This window comes from Calidris pugnax, unplaced genomic scaffold (genome assembly GCF_001431845.1).
Source record: "Calidris pugnax isolate Ruff unplaced genomic scaffold, ASM143184v1 scaffold23, whole genome shotgun sequence".
Taxonomy (NCBI): domain Eukaryota; kingdom Metazoa; phylum Chordata; class Aves; order Charadriiformes; family Scolopacidae; genus Calidris; species Calidris pugnax.
The window spans coordinates 2,942,052-2,956,188 of NW_015090772.1; the positions used below are offsets into that span (position 1 = coordinate 2,942,052).

The 14,137-nt window shown below is 43.5% G+C and overlaps 1 protein-coding gene across 5 annotated transcripts in view; it reads left to right on the forward strand.

The window, feature by feature from the left end:
• Positions 1 to 14,137, forward strand: part of ELMO1 (engulfment and cell motility 1) — a 348,732-nt gene that overhangs the window by 27,831 nt on the left and 306,764 nt on the right. The window contains exon 1 of one of the 5 annotated variants that reach the window (XM_014942238.1): positions 6,741 to 6,839. The exons of the other annotated variants lie outside the window; for them this stretch is intronic. The gene's annotated coding sequence lies outside the window, so the exon portion shown is untranslated. Of the gene's footprint in view, positions 1 to 6,740; positions 6,840 to 14,137 lie in introns of those variants that run through there. 5 annotated transcript variants of the gene reach the window in all.

Consider the following 14,137-nt stretch of genomic DNA (forward strand, 5'->3'; position numbering starts at 1 on the left):
GGTGTGTGTATTTTCCCTGTGTACGGGGCAGTGTCTGGCAGTGGGCAGCCAAAACATCTGATGGCTTGAATTGCCCAGTGATGTGTCTTCACCCTCCAATCCAGAAGAAACCAAGCGTTTTCCTCTTCCGCCCACAGCCCCATTGAGAAGGGAAATATACTGAGTCGCAAAAAGTATGTCAAATATGCATTCAAATGCCTGGCTTCTCTGACGTTTCATTTGATACGTGCTACATGTGACTTTGAAGCATAATAGCACATTGTCCTGAACTGATGGAGTTAGACAGTATTTGATCTCCTCAGCTGAACAAATGGATTGTTTTAATGCTAAGCAAAAGCTCCTTTTAAATAGGAGAATTGATTTTATACATTTTTAAAGAGAAACCAGAATATAGCTGTGCTTTCTTTTTCCTTTTGCGCTTACAGCAGTGTGACAACAGATAAGAAATGTTCTCTCAAGCTGGGGTTGAATGTTAAGCCCCTTAAAAAGCAGTTATTTTAACTATGCAGTGTATGTAATAAGTTTTCTTTTAAGTTTTGTTTCTTTTCTAGAAGTTACCAAGAGCTATGGAAACTAAGATCCTTAAAAATGCATATTCTAATGGCAGTATTGGAAGAGTTGTAACTTGTGACCTGCCAACGTTCATGAAACATCTAGATGGTGTGCCTGAAAAGAAGGATCTTGCAGCTTTACTTGATAAAATGTACGTTTTTATGAATATAGCACAGGTGAGGGAGAAGGAAAGAATTCTAAAAAGCACACTTAGCAGATACTGATTTGTCCTAATGGCCTTTCTTGTCCCCTTCTGGCAGCACTTTTGAGACACAAAGTTTTAAATCATGAGGCATCAGCTGGGGGTACTGGTAGGTCAGTGATAATGAGTATGAATACAAGCAGAACCAACGCGCTCTGTATGTAGCCAGTATTTTTTGTTTTAAATATAGCGAAAACTGTCTCTGCAGGTCTGCAGCTGGAGGTTAGATCTATTGGATTGCTGGGAAATAAGAATTTTGCCCTAAGATTGTTTTTAAGATTAACCTTCCTTTTGCTTCCTGTTCTTCCCCCCACAACCCCTCCCTTTTTTCTAAATAACTCTGCGTTTTGAGGTAGCAAATTGGCTAGTCTCCCTTGTGTATGGTTCCTGGCTATAAACAGTTAGGTAAGAGCATGAGCAAAATGTAAATTCTCCGGTAACTCGGCAGAAGATACTATTTCATCACAATTGCTATTTAATTTTTGCAAAAGAACCTCCCACGCTGAATGTTCTTTAAGTTATTTGGAGTTGATTTTTCATGAATAAAATTCTTAGTCATCTTCAGAATCTATGTGATATCTTAAAGAAATAAAGACTTTGAACATTTTAGGAATTAGTTGGTCTCCTCTTGTGTCTCTCTTGATTCCTGCATTCCTTGCTGGATGAGTAACCTGCTCTTAGGGCTGTCAGCATTAGCCTTATGCTCGGGAGTTAAGTGGTGAAATCCTTCCTTCATGGAAACCAACGGCAAAGAATCACAGAATGACATGGGGCAGGAAGGGACCTCTGGAGATCATCTAGTCCAACCCCCTGCCAAAGCAAGTCAACCCAGAGCAGGTTGCACAGGAACGTGTCCAGGCAGGTTTGGAATGTCTCCAGAGAAGGAGACTCCACCACCTCTCTGGGCAGCCTCTTCCAGGGCTCTGCCACCCTCAAAGTGAAGAAGTTCCTCCTCATGTTGAGGTGGAACTTCTTATGTTCCAGTTTGTGCCTCTTGTCCTGTCCCTGAGCACCACTGAAAAAAGACTGGCCCCATCCTCCTGACACCCACCCTTGAAGTATTTAGAGGTGTTGATCAGATTCCCCCTCAGCCTTCTCTTCTCCAGACTCAAAAGACCCAAGTCCCTCAGCCTTTCCTCGTGAGAGAGATGCTCCAGGCCCCTCCTCATCTTTGTAGCCTCTGCTGTCCCCTCTCCAGCAGTTCCCTGACCTTCTTGAACTGGGGAGCCCAGAACTGGACATAGTAAAGAAATTTACTTTATTTTCTATTTTAAGCTCTGACAGTGACATTCTGACCTTTGTGTGAAGATCTTATCAGCAGAGTTTATGCAGATCATCTGCACCTGGATCTACAGGGTAGGAACACATTGTTGGTTGCCACGTTGCAAAGTTGCATATGGTGTATTTGGCAGTGCGTATATTCTTCCTCCTATGTGGTAGGACTCTTGAGGATGCATGAGGTCCTTCGTGTTTCATCAAAATGCAGATTGGCTACCAAACGAAGAGATATCTTTTCCTCATCTGTAGTCTGTCCCCCTGGACCTCTGCTCCCCAGCTTGTATCAGTTTATATCATGAACAGTCTTGGATCAGTGGTTTTGTGGAGGGGAGCACTGGCATGTTGTGCAAATTGGCCCTTTTGGGGCCAACTGGTCCCCTGCAGTGAACACGAGCCCACGAACAAGTCACAGAATTTGTTTGTACTTGGGTAATGAGATATATTTGCATACCTAATCGTATATGTCGATAATATGTGAACTGAGAAGTTCCAGAAAGTCCTTATGAAGGGTTTTGGGTTCACTGAAAGTTAGCAGTGAACCCAGCTCCTGTGGTTTTATTGCAAATACCAGCTCCTGATGGTATTCTAAAAGCCTGAGCTCATGATGCTAAATGACTGCATTAAAAAAAGGTTTGTTCATGGGGGTAATAACTCTCATTAGTCTAATTGGTGTAGCTGGAGAAAGTAAACAATCTCAGTTGCAAAAAAAAAAAAAACACTCTAGTTTTCTGTTATGAAGTACAGGCAGGAGACTTCAAAGGTAAATTCAAGTTGGAGAAGAGATGCTTTGAACTTGTTTAGGACTGTATCAGGCTGACAGCAAAGGGTAGTTGGTATCTGCAGGGCAAAGATCGTGACGATGAAGCAGAAGCAGGAAGAAGGCTGTTGTCTATGGGAAGGAGTGAGTCAAGTAACATATGGTCTATAAAACACGGAGACATTTTATAATGCGCAATAAAACTATTATCTCTGAATCTCATCTTTTGTTTTGCATTACAGCCGTGATCTGAGCCTTGCTTCTAGAAGGCTGGCAGTGGTTTGTTTGTGGGGGTTGGATTTTTTTAGTTTTTTTTCTGTGTATGTGGGTTTTTTATTATTATTTTATTTTTTTAAATCTCCAGTGATAAATGGTTTGTTCCTCTTAGGCTTTATTTCTTTTAATTGGTTACCCATGTGGATTTGCTGTGTTGTGTAGCAGTGTGCACTTAGCAATAGTTCCTTTAAAATTGTGGTGTAAAACTAATTAATGAAACAATATTCGTTTGTTGGTGTGTTTTTGTTTTTTTTTTAAAGCAGGAAGAATTAATGGTCACCTTAGTACTGAAGAGAATGAGTATCAGTGGAGAAGGGTAGTTCTTGGTTCATGTATAGGTGCTGTGGGTACCAAACTGGGTGCCTTTGGAATAAATCTGTCTGAGCAGAAAGGGAAGGGAAAGACAAAGTCTTTTCCTTGCCTTAGGGCAAGGGAGCTGGTGAGGGGTCTGGAGCACAAGTCTTGTGAGGAGAGGCTGAGGGAGCTGGGGGGGTTCAGCCTGGAGAAAAGGAGGCTGAGGGGAGACCTTCTGGCTCTCTCCAACTCCCTAAAGGAGGGTGTAGCCAGGGGGGGTCGGTCTCTTCTCTCAAGGAACAGGCGATGGGTCAAGAGGAAATGGCCTCAAGTTGCCCCAGGGCAGGTTCAGGTTGGAGATTAGGAAAAATGTTTCCATGGAAAGGGTTCTACAGCCTTGGCCTGGGCTGCCCAGGGCAGTGGTTGAGGCCCCATCCCTGGAGGGATTGAAAAGCCGGGTTGACCTAGTGCTTAGAGACATGGTTTAGTGATGGTTTTGATCAGAGTGAGGTTGATGGTTGGACTGGATGATCTGAAAGGTCCCTTCCAACCTGGACAATTCTATGATTCTGAAGTCTGAATAGCACTCTTTATCTTGCCCAGTTAATTTGAAAAGGCCCTCTAAGGGAAACTTAGAAAAACCGTTTTGAAGATTGCTATGGCTACAGTTATTATTTGGTTAAGCCTCAGGAAAAGTCAGGGAGGTCCAGCAAATTTGGAGGGCACATCTTAATACTTTATAAAGCAGTATGGCTGTTCTGAAGGGACGCGGGCCATATTTAATATTTTTCTTATTGCAGGGTTTGTATTCTGAGGTAGCTCTTAAATCACTGAGCTGCTTTAGTGCTATGGCTGTGACAGACGCATGGGATGTTTAATTGCTTTATTAAATGAGGTCGTATTTTGGAAGTGCTGCGTTCCTTTTAGGCTCCTGCCTGGTCTGCTGGTCTTATTGCTAAGGAGGGTATCAAAGTGGTTTTGTTCTATACTCCATACGGAATATAAGTGAACTAATATGAACTGTACTTGCTTCCAAGAGGAGGGAATGGAGCTGAGTAAGCTTAGTGAATAAAAGGTCAAATAAAATCACAGTGGCTTTAATGTGAATTTCCTTTTTGATTAAAAACTTACTCATTTCAAGTCTAAAATCATCTTTACTTTGAAGTGAAGTTTCTTTTTATGATATAATGAGGAAGTGTTACTCCATCTGATTAATGTTATTTTACTGTTGGGTGAAGTTGTAAAAGCCATTGACTTTTCTTTGCAAAGGAGAGGAAGAAAACCTTTTTTCTTAATATGAAAAACCAGCTACTGTGTTGGCAGGTCTTTTAATATCCTCAGCACACCTAATGAGGGCATTATCAAATAAACGCCTGTTCACAGATTTATAAGGTGATATTTCTTAGGGTGCAATGTCTTTGAAACTGCCATTTAATCTTAAATTCTTTGTAGTGCAGTAGTTGGTGTGGTGTTTTTTTTTTTTTTTTCTTTTCACATTGAACCAGAAGAAAAAATAAATCTGTAACATTTCAGTAAGTTTTGTTATTGTTTTGACCGTAGGAGAAATTTTTTTTTTCAAGTCCCTGTAAAAAGTTTAGCTAATGGTGTAGTTTAGGTGCTAATGTGAATTTACTGCTTCAGATTAGTCAGTAACCTTTAAAAGTGGGCATCTAAATAAAAACAGTTTCTGTCAGAAGTCCCAATTCTTAAATGCTGAAGTTGCAGGGCCTCTCTTTAAATTATGAAGAGGTTGGGTAGGACTGGGACTGAATTAGTTTATTTTTCAGATTGTGGTATGTTACAGTTTTAGTTTAATGGCATAGGCTGGAAGAGGCAAATTAATTGCTGTTGTGGTGTAGAGACATGCCAGGGTTTGAAGAATTATGGAGTTTGTGTTTGTGCTGAATTGGAGTGATGAAGTACAGATAACAGGCCACAGCTGTGGCCACAAATTAGCCCTCTCAATTTGACGCTGAAAGTTTTGCATTAGAATTGCTCTTCTAGGATTACCATGTGGAAAGTCTGATGAAATAAAACCGGATCTGAAATAGGGAAGCTAGAAATGCCGTGCTGGTGGCAAATGCTTCTCGTGGCTTTGTCGTTTGTAAAAACCAAGGTGACCGCTTTACGAAGCGAGAGCAGTGCTCAGCTGTTCTTCAAGTAAGTTTTTTACATCTTTACGGGTTTTTTACATCTTAGCATTTCCTTAAAGAAATGGGGTTCTCAGTGGTTTCTTTCTCTCTCGGCTTAGTGGAGGATGAGAGCTGTGTTTCCTCCTGTGGTCCCACAGCACCTGTCCTTAGGTAGAGTCCATCAAGAGTGGAGAGTGTGGGAACTTCTTTCCTGTGAGGGTGGCAGAGCCCTGGAAGAGGCTGCCCAGAGAGGGGGTGGAGTCTTCTTCTCTGGAGACATTCAAACCCCACCTGGACACGTTCCTGTGCAACCTGCTCTGGGTGGACCTGCTCTGGCAGGGGCTTGGACTGGATGATCTCCAGAGGTTCCTTCCAACCCCATAGCATTCTGTGATTCTGTTTCAGGAGAGTGCACAAGCTTTGACCCAGCTGACCAAAGCTGTACTGGTTAAAGGCCTTCCTATATAGGAAGGAACCAGCAAGGAGGGTAAGCACCACCTTAGGAAGTCCTGTGGGTATGGGAAGTGGAGTTACCCTATTGCTGTTGGAATATTAACGCTCCAGGTATTTCCAGGCACAGGGCAGTAGTTACCTAGTAATAGTTGGTGTTGGAATATTAACGCTCCAGGTATTTTCAGGCACAGGGCAGTAGTTACCTAGTAATAGATCAGATCTAATTTACAGGAATAATTCTGAGCAGTGGTAGTTTTATTAGCAGAAATGCTCCAAAAAATCCAAAACTACAGGCTTCTTGTCCTGTGTTCGGGTTAACTGGCAGACGTGCCAGTGCTAGGTGAACAGATGTCCAAGAGCAACAGCATGAACTGGGGTGAACGTTGTCACAGCTGTCTCATGGTTGCCAGGGTCCTATACGTTTGGCTGGGGCATTGAATTCTTATAAAACCAAGGGACGGGTGTTGCCAAGGCCAGGGCTGCATGTGAACTTTGCTTATCCCACAAATATGAACTCTGTAAAGTATAGGGGTTGGAACCAAGAAGACACCAAGTAATAGAAGACCGTGTAAGGTCCATCCCCCTCTTCCTCAGATGTTGTCATTCAGTGTGCGTAGCTCTATCCTGACCTGCAACATCCCGTTCATTGTTTTTGTACTGGGAGTTTCCTGAATGCCCCGTGGAAAATGTGACATGGTTTGTAATGTAGAACAAACATCTGGAATGGGACTCAGCCGAAAGGATAAAACCTCCTTCTGTGTTGTGACTTTAATCCAGATTTGCATTCTGGTGGAAGACTCTGGTGGGGAAGGTGTCTGGAACGTAAGACATGGTGATATAAAGCACCTGGTCGTTCCTTGGATTTCAGGATTTATTTATGTGCAGCTCAGAACCGGTAAATCTCTGACCTTTTCAAAGGACTCTTCCTTTTTTTTCTTGTTGATACTTCACTATTTTTCAAATGCCTTTGGTATTTTAGTGGATTGCCAGATGACCAACTGCTGTCTGCGTACAGCAGCAGAGGCTGTGTTATATACGTTCGGGATGTAGCATTTTGTTGTTTGCATCAGCCTGCCTTTGTGGCTGAAGCTGGAATTCCCATCTAGTCATTCAAAACTCAATGCATGTTTTTGAGAGAGGAAGTCGGATTGATGGCCATCCCAGCGTTCGGTGCACAAGGCTTTTGTGATGGATTGTTTTCTTCCAACTCCTCTGTTCGTACTTACTTTCATAATCTTGCAAAGCAGAAACATTAATAAATCAAAGTGGGTTAAAGATCAGGCACGTGGTTTTATTTTAGTAAGGGATAAAGCTGAAATCTCACTGAGTGTACATTGTTCGGCACTTGTTCTCTGGGGCATATGAATCAGTCCCTTCATTACTGATCCGTAAGCATTTCCTTTTGTGGTTACAGGGTATTTTCATTAGAAAAACCCGTGCAAGATAAGAACTCGGTGTGTTACTTCTGGCGCTCGTTGCTCATGTGCGAAGTCAAGGTTTCAAAAAAAGAAAAGGGAGCCTTTTGGGGCGACGTGAAGTTTCGGCTTCCCGGAGTAAGTTTGCTTGCTTGATTTATATCTGTCGGCAGGAAGGGGATTTTGAGAAGAGGCGTAGCAAGGCTGCAAGCTTGAGAAAAGAGGGGTCATTTTCATGCTTGTGCCTCTTGTGTCTGGGACACGTTTCCCCAAAGGTTTCGGGGTAAAAATATGCTTTGGGGACTGTTTGCTCTGTGCGTGTGGAGGAAGACAGTGGGGAATATGGGTTTCTCCTAGCTTTTTCTCATTGCTGGCTGTTAGTATGTGGGACGGTGTTGCCCATAGAGGGAAAGGTCAGAACCTGGTGGAAGTGTGGGGGGGTCATAAATAAGAGAGTTTAAAAATTTAGAGACCCATCCCCTCGTCTCCCTTGCTGCCATACCTACACATCCGCTCGCTCTTTGGCCTCTTTTGATCGGAATTGTTGAAAGAGGCTGCTAAATGAAGAAACCAGCTTTCCTTTTTAACTTTTAACCTTCATGAAAGCTGCAGTAATTGGCTTCTTCAGAGCACAGGTTGTTTGAATCTGACATTAAAAAAAAAAAACAATACCACCAACAAAAAAAAAAACCCACAGGAAGAATGAAATATCAATGTGCACTTGTGAAATTCCCAAATTGCCAGTGGAGGTCTTGCTTCCCTGTGCTTTAAAAGCCTCCAAAGTGCAGAGGGAGATTGGGGAATGGTGAAGTGTCGCTGTTGGATCTCAGCCGGGATGCGCTTCAGCTGAGATGAAAGCGGGGCAGTTGGTACAGAACCTCCAGCTGGGGAAAGATGTCATCCCTTTGAGGGAGTAGAAGGAGGCTTGAAGAATGGGTTGTGTAAAGGGATGTCGGGGAAAACAGAAAAATAGGGAAAAACAGCCAAAGGGTGAGAGAGATGAGTTGTACTAAAGGTATTATGCTTAGATTTCTTCTATGAATGGATGTCCTGTTTAAAAATAAATAAACGAGCATTTCCCCACTTCATCCTTGTTAAAAAGAACACAGTAGAACTTCTGACAGTTGCTAATCTTTCTAAGGGTTCATCATGTGAAACTTTTATACACTAAATGCAAGAAGAGCACATTAAAGTCTAATCCTTGCTTACTCTAGTGGGTCTTAAAGCTGTCATCACTTAAAAGTCATACAAAAGCAAAAAACAGTGTCTTAAATACAAATGACTTTTTGCCTCCTATGACTTTTAATGCACATATAGTAAGTTTAAAAAAAATCAAAAAGCAGATCCAGGTCAAATCATGCTTTAGATGAGATTTAATCTGAAATGCTTGAAAGCCGCTCTCGTGGGTATCATTGCTAGCTTTTTTTTCTTTTGGCTCTATAAAAATGTAATGAGTTTTTGCAAACTTGAAAATGAAAATCTGGGAGGGATGCAACCTGGCAGCAGGGACGTTTCCTTCCCACCCATGAGCTAATAGCTGGGCTGCTCACCTGTAGTTGCTCAAAGGGAACGTGGGCTCAACGAGGCTTTTCACTTCTCAGTTGCCAGAAGAAGCTGCCGACCACGGGCAAGGTTGAGTTTCTCTTAACAGAAAGCTGCAATTCATAGGGAGGTTAACTTGGCCTGGTGGCATGCAAAGCTACCCGGCTGCTGCCTTTCTTTTAAGATATGACTCTTTTTTTTTTTTTTTTTTTTTATTTTCTTAAATACGGTTGGTTAATGAACTAGGAGAACTAGGGATGGATTTGAGGAAGTAACTGTTAAAACCAGGCAGCTCCTCAATTTACTGGGAATGGTTCAGCTTGATTCTGTTGGAGATGAAATGGTTCCGTGCCAAGATGCTTTGAGTGTCTCACCCTGAGAAAATCAGGATCCTTTGTAGCTGTGGGATTTTTCATCCTGCTGTCCTGTCATCTGTCTTCAAAGCCAGAGGCGAGCGTTTTCTGTCCCCTGCCTGTCTCTTTTAACATCTGTATTTCCCCTTCAGCCATTAAATGAGTAAAAGCAGAGGTGGGAGGGGAGGGTAGCCAGCAGCCATGCATGAATTTCACGTTGTAAAACTACAGAGATTATTTGGAGCCAGCAAGAGGTGACTGTCACAGGACAGTGGTCTCTTCCTGTCACGTGCATGCTGAAAATATGGCAGTTGCCAGGAATGACTGAACCAAGGAGCCAGATGACAGGTTGTTTCTAAATTGAGAACAGCTTAAACTTTCGGGGCTCTAGAACCAAAGCACACAGTGTTTTGCGAAGTCACCTGTATTAAATGGTGAAAGGCTGGGTAGAAGGAAGAACGTGGTAAAGAGATGAGCAGTAGTTCCTCATTAGGCTCTTACAGAGTATTTGCATTTTGATTGGCTCCGCCAGCCATTCATATGGCCCTTAGGGACTCTTAATGTAGGGAAAAGCAGCTTTATATGTAAAGAAAAATGGCAACGAGACTTCAGGCTTGCTCCCTACAGCGCATTCTGTGTGCTTTTTCAGTCTTGGCTCAGACAAACATAATGGGGATGCTTTTATTTTGCCTGGGAAATTAGTTTCCCTCGCTGATTTGTTTTAAGATGTGTAATCCACCTAGAAATGTCTTTGTCATTTTTTGTGGGTAATGGAACTTTTACTTTGGCGGAGTAAGAGCATTAGAAGACGTTGGCCAATAAATAATAGCCACAAAATGGTTTACCCCTTTCTGTCCCACCCCAAAGTTCATACCTGGGCTTCTTGTGAGAAGCCTTGTCTGACAGATAACTCTGCTCAGAAACGCTGAAAAGAGCACAGACTGTTTCCAGCAGACTCTGGAAGGGAATCTTGCCCTTCTGTTCTATGCTTTTTTAATGTAGGTGGGGTATCCAAACTAAAGATGGGAGCAAGAAACGGGTAAGCCAGTCTCTGCTTTCTGGACCTTGAGAGCTGGGAAGGGTAAAATGCCGAAAGAACCGGGCAAGTAGTCTGTCTGAGCACAGGAATAAATAAGGCGGCTGCTCATTCTGGGTAATCTGTCAGCCTGATATTTAGATCCAACCCCCTGTATCCTCTCGATGCCTCTTAACTTCTCTGAGGAAGCGCCGTGCCTCGTTTTATCGTTGGCGGTTGGAGGCACAGAGGTCCAAAAGGGCAATTACGTGACCGCACACAAAGCCTTGGAATAAAAGAAAATTAAAGACAAGTGTTCTTGGCTCCAAGTTTGATATCCTCGTCTTTGAAGCAGACTTTCTGTTCCTTTAAACAGTGTGATCACTACGTGTGATAGCGTGTTCTTCTCTTTAATCAGGGCTGTGAGGAATAAAGCTTGGTAGGCGTAAGGTCTATTTGCAGGTGGGATTTTTTTCAGTTTATTTTTCTCTGGTGTATCTTGCACTAGCTGCTAATGATTACATTCTCTCAGTGACACCAAGGTCAAATAAGAATCTGGGGCTTTTGTGTCTCAAGAGGTTTGTTATGCAAACGCAAGAATACATTTTTCTATCTTGTTTAAATGGGAGCATTAGAGTTTGTCCTTGGCACTGATGCAGTGTGTTTACCTATTGGCACTGTGGCTTCAGAAATTCCTTCAAGTGCCTTAAGTGGACCCCCCTATCTTCCCCTCCTGCACCCCCTCTCTCCCCCCCCAGTCCTAGTCAAAGTTGTTGGCATAGTGGGTGAGACCAGCAAGGGAAGAGAAGTGGCTGAAATCCATCTAATTCTTTAATAACCCACAAAGAGAGCATGTGAAGGTTTTGTGGCTCGTAGGAATCTGCTCCAGCGTTTGGAGAGTGGCAGGGGTGAAAAGGAGCCCATCTGGAGCACTGGGACCAGTTCTGGGCTCCCCAGTTCCAGAAGGACAGGGAACTGCTGGAGCAGGTACAGCAGAGGGCTACAAAGATGAGGAGGGGCCTGGAGCATCTCTCTTAGGAGGAAAGGCTGAGGGACTTGGATCTTTTGAGTCTGGAGAAGAGAAGGCTGAGGAGGGATCTGATCAAGGCCTATAAATACTTCAAGGGTGGGTGTCAGGAGGATGGGGCCAGTCTTTTTTCAGTGGTGCCCAGGGACAGGACTTGAGGAAACGGGTGCAGATTTAACCATAAGAAGTTCCACCTCAACATGAGGAAGAACTTCTTCACTGTGAGGATGGCAGAGCCCTGGAAGAGGCTGCCCAGAGAGGTGGTGGAGTCTCCTTCTCTGGAGACATTCAAACCCCACCTGAACCTGTTCCTGTGGGACCTGCTCTGGGTTGACTTGCTTTGGCAGGGTGAGTTGGACTAGATGATCTCCAGAGGTCCCTTCCAACCCAGTATCATTCTGTGACTCTGTGAAACTTCAAAAAAATCTTCAAAGTCATCTCTTCCCTCATTCGTCATGTACGCTTCCCTTTTAAGTTTTGCACACCCAGATCAAGAAGAAGCATTTGGGAACTGCACATTGTGGAGATCATGCCTTTGTGAGCCCTACATACTGGAGTAACCTTCCAAGCAGGGTAGAAGGAAGTCACATCCAGCTGTGACAGAACAGCAGAATCCCCCTGTTGGGAGTGGGGGACTGTAACTGAAATGGGCCTCAAGTCCTGGTCTTCAGAGATCTGGAGTCCACTTACTTGGTACAGGGCAAACTGTTTGGTGGCTTTGTAAATAGGACATCTCTTTCTTAATTGTACTCCTTATTCCAAATTAAGACCTTCTGATGGGCTGTGTTTCCGTGAATGCAGGGTGAAGACTGCAGAACCAGTAACTCGAAGCATCAGTGGGCTGTAGGATGGTGGGAGAGAGGAGAAAAAGGAGTATTCTCTTAGCAGAGATGTGCACCGCGGCTGCTTTTTGGAAATGCTTATACTTTGTGTCCAACCTGTGAATATGGGTTAATACAGCGTGAAATAGGAGTGGGTACGGCCGGGTTTGCTGTGGTCACCATGCTGCCAAACCTGTAAAGCTGTGTTTTATAGTCCTCACAGCAGAGCAGAATCGCTTTCCTGAAGGGCAGAAAGAGGGACGCCGTTCTGTTTTAAAGAAATGAATATCTAAATTACACTCAATACTTCAATGTTTGACATCTACTGGCGTTAAATTGCTGCTGAAAGCAGATGAGAAGTGCCGTGGAGTTATCGGGGTGTGCTTTGTTTGAGTGGCGCCATTTTCACTCAAAGGGCTCTTCAGCCAGGTGTTAGCCCTCTAGGAAGTTCAGAATGGTCAACTTCAGTTGACAGCTTTATTTGGCAACGCTTCCAACTCTGTCAAACTGAACCAGACAGTTAAACTGAAGGGTGATTTGCCACCCCTCACCCCCAAGTGCAATCAGAAAATTTAATTTGGGAACACTGAAAGCCAGAAGGATAAACAGTGGTTATTCTCACAGGGGAGTGAGAAGGGATGGTACTTTATATTTCTGAAGACACAAACTCTGGCCATCGTCAGAGCACTAAAAATGTGCTTGGATTTTATCCAAATACTTTAATCTTTTAATGTCTGTTACAATTATAAAAGAGCTCATTGAGTTAATGAAACATACTGTAATGAACTTAGTAATTGCATATTTTTACATCCCTCTCCTCTACGGAATTGAATCTAAGCTGTGTGCCGTGAATTTCGCACAGGTGAAATAAATTCCTTTTTGGCTCAGGGCACGTTTCTATGATGGTTTAGGATGAAAAAGGTTATTCCTGCTTTCCCCTTTGCCCCTGCCTGTTCTTTGTGGTGGTCCTGATGCTCGGTAGTGTAACTGGTGGACGCTTAAAAGGGGCTAATATGGCTGAAAATGTGTCTTTTTTTTTTTTTTTTTTCTTTTCTGGAGTTAGTTTTTGGGCTAACTCTTGGACTTTTTGTGTGTCTGAACTGGCCTGCTGGGTGAGTGCCAGTGCTGGCACTTGGGGAGCAGGAGACCAGGCGATGACATAGGGGACGGAGAGACATCAGATCTGCTGTGGAACTGGACTTTGAATGGCAGAAGCCTGAGGTTTTTGGAGTAGAGAGATCTCATTTTAGTGGAGAACATAAGGATGGTGGCTTGGGATGATGTATGTATTACAGTATTTTTAACATAAAACAGTTATGTGGGTCCATTTTTTGGCTATATAATGTTAGAGGCACGCCCGTTGTTTTGAAGCAAAGGCATGGTGTCCTTTTGCCTGTTGCTGCCAGCCTCTCCCCAGGATGGTGGCTTGGGATGATGTATGTATTACAGTATTTTTAACATAAAACAGTTATGTGGGTCCATTTTTTGGCTATATAATGTTAGAGGCACGCCCGTTGTTTTGAAGCAAAGGCATGGTGTCCTTTTGCCTGTTGCTGCCAGCCTCTCCCCGTTCCGTTGTTGGCATTTGTAAATCCTTAGCAGGTAAAATACTTGGCAGTAACTCCTGGGTGGAATCAAAAAGGTATTAAACATCGGTGGCACTCTATTTGTTTTTAAGATAATAGAGAAGCGCATCACACAGCAAGTGCTGGTTCGTTTTGAATGGGTGTTTTGATAGAAGTTGAAACCTTTGTAATGATGGTTACTTATGAGATAGAAGACACTTGGAGAAGTGGATCATCCCTGGAGGGGTTCAAGGCCAGGCTGGATGGGACTTTGAGCAATGTGGTCTGGTGGGAGGTGTCCCTGCCCAGGGCAGGGGTTTGGAACTGGGTGATTTTTAAGATCCCCTCCAACTCTAACCCTGGGAAGTCCACAAGTATTAAGGACAGATTGTTCATTGTGAATATGAGAGTGTGAACTGGCAGAAAGCTTGGAGTCTCCTGGGGGGGGGGGGGGG